This window comes from Sinocyclocheilus anshuiensis, unplaced genomic scaffold (assembly GCF_001515605.1).
Source record: "Sinocyclocheilus anshuiensis isolate Anshui unplaced genomic scaffold, SAMN03320099.WGS_v1.1 scaffold70, whole genome shotgun sequence".
NCBI lineage: Eukaryota > Metazoa > Chordata > Actinopteri > Cypriniformes > Cyprinidae > Sinocyclocheilus > Sinocyclocheilus anshuiensis.
In genome coordinates, this window is record NW_015542377.1 from 3,113,264 (window position 1) to 3,115,938 (window position 2,675).

The following is a 2,675-nucleotide window of genomic DNA, read 5'->3' on the forward strand; positions in this document are numbered from 1 at the left end:
GCACCAAGAGCTTGTAACACTCCAAAGAGAAAGGAAAACTTGAAATCGCATCATATGACCCCTTTAATAAAAGAGCACTTTTTTACAGAACCTCATACATAACACATATATATATACATATACATATATATATACATATACATATACATATACATATACATATACATATATATATGTATGCAGGGTGCGATTTGTGAAAAAACCAGAGGGGGGGATGCTTTTGAAAACTTTTTATGAAATGTTTTTAATAGGACGGATACTGTATTTAACGTGATCACAGTTTAATAAAAACATTGTACGTTAGGCCTATTAATTGTAATGATTTCATTTCCACGGTTATTCAAACAACGAATAAATTATATAGAGAAAGCGAGCAAAGAACACAACGGAGCTTTTTGAAACTCTGAATCAGTTAAACCATTGCGTCGCAAAATGTTTCACTGTTTCGAAGCGCTTCAATCGGCTCGCGTATCACGAATCATTTGATTCAGATCGGGACTTCAAAGCACGTATCGCGAATCATTTTATTTAGATCGGTACGTCGGAGCGGGTTTGCGGCAGTGGTGTGGTGGTGCCTGGAGAAGTGGGTATAGGCTACTCTTAATTTATGCCCCATGACATGTGTTTTAAACAGTGACGTGTAAAACTAGTCTTGTATATTTAGTTCACCCCAAAATGGGCCAGTATTTGCATATTGTCACTTAACTTCTGCTGCTTGACTTCACGGAGTAAGAATCATTATGAAATTAAAATTTGCCACAGAAGAGGTGCAGATTTTGCAATAATTAAAAAAAAAAAAATAGACTGCAACAATTAACATTTTGTCAGAACCTCTAGTACATTACATGCTATTTTGTTTAGTTGTCTGTTCATAGGAGAATAATGATCTCTATTTTTTTTTAAATCGTGACAATCAATTTATCCAGAATGTATCCCCCATCCCCACCACCTTTTATAATATAAATAAGCACCAGTCAAGCTGCAATATCAAATAAGACCACAGGGAGACGCCAAAAGACCACTAAACCTGCTGTCTTGATCTTACTGTACATGCTACTATACGATCCATTCAGAATAACTAGACCGGCGCATAATCTAAAACACCTTCAGTCACCATCCAGTATAACACTCATGCTTTTAAACCAAATACACGCTGAAAATAATAATTTACTGACATCTGGACTCGACTCTCCACAATCTCTGATGAAATCGGTTGGGTTTTCTCTGTATTAGAGCTGTTTTGAATTTACTGTTTGAACGCATTTGTTTACTGGATCCTTTGACTGAAAAGTTTAAAGGAGTTTACCGGTTTTTAAGCTATTGTTTTCATTGTAATGTATTGATTCAAATTAGTAATCAATAATTAACTTATTTTACCACTCTGCGCGCATCCCCTGACATGCTCTCGCGCACGAAGAAGCAATATCTCTGTCACTGTCGGCAATCGGCATCCTCTCTGACTGACGGAGCGGGCGCAATCACCAAACATATTTCAAAGGCCGGCGCCACGGTCCTGACCGCATCATTGTCTTTACTGGGTGTTTTTAGGGAATATTTGTATTTTTTTTTACATGCGATTGGATTAGCTATTCATGTGGTGGACTGGCATGAAACATTGCCAGAAACTAACCCCTAGCCCTAACCCTAACCAATGGACCCTTTTCACGACCTTTTCACAGGACTGTGATGAAGCGTTTCAACGGTCATCAGCATCGTAAAACCTCCAATGTTTTTTGTATTTTCATTTTTTTTAAATTTATAAACATTTATAACACTATACTTTGTATTATATTACCTTTGCATCAAATTACAAAAAAAAAAAAGTTAACGCTATGCGAGGGTGTTTCCCAACAGCGTGGATGGAGTGAAGGTAAATTTGACATCGTTCTCTCAATTGACTGCCATTTTTCAGTCTCTATTTTTTTTTCCTTTTTTGAAAGTAATGAAAACACTAGCATGGAGTTTTGCTATTTGAGCAAATGGGAATGCAAAAAATATATATTTGACTGCTGCTGAGAAACCCGGAAATGTGAAAAAGGTCAATTTAAAAATGAGTAGGAAGACCTTTACGCCTCCTACCTTTCGGCACCATAGATTAATACCAGAGCTCTGATTAATATATATCTGTTCGGCACGCCCTAATCTTTCGCCACGCCCACGGCTCCAGCCTGCAAGTGAGCTACTTGCCTTTGTGGGCAGTTTTGGCGCGAATGAGCTATATTACAATAGCCTATATAATATTAAAGTTTAGTATTAACTATAGTAAACATAACATTTTAATATATTATACCAAGTCATAACGTTTTAGTAATGAGTTCTAACTTTAAATACATTTAGCGTAAAGAGGGATCGAGGCAATATTGCTTTGTCCTGTTGTGGAACACTTCCTCGAAATAAAATTGTTCTGATTAATTTTCCCGCAGTTTCCATACAGTGTGGCTGAAGTTCTGGTGATACTAAATGCGGAAGCGATCCTGCATTCCATTAAATCCAGATTTTTTACCACAAGTGAATAGTTGATTTAAAGTAATTGGAAAATGGCATGGTTTAAAGGGTTAGTTCACCCAAAAATGAAAATTATACCATAAATTACCCTCAAGTTATCCTAGGTGTATATGACTTTCTTCTTTCAGACGAATCCAGTCGGAGTTATATTAAAAATTGTCTTTGATCTT

General features: G+C 36.5%; 1 protein-coding gene across 1 annotated transcript in view; it reads right to left on the bottom strand.

Moving 5' to 3' along the window:
- The window catches only part of mpl (MPL proto-oncogene, thrombopoietin receptor), a 9,132-nt gene that overhangs the window by 4,400 nt on the left and 2,057 nt on the right, over positions 1-2,675 (bottom strand). The window lies entirely within an intron of this gene.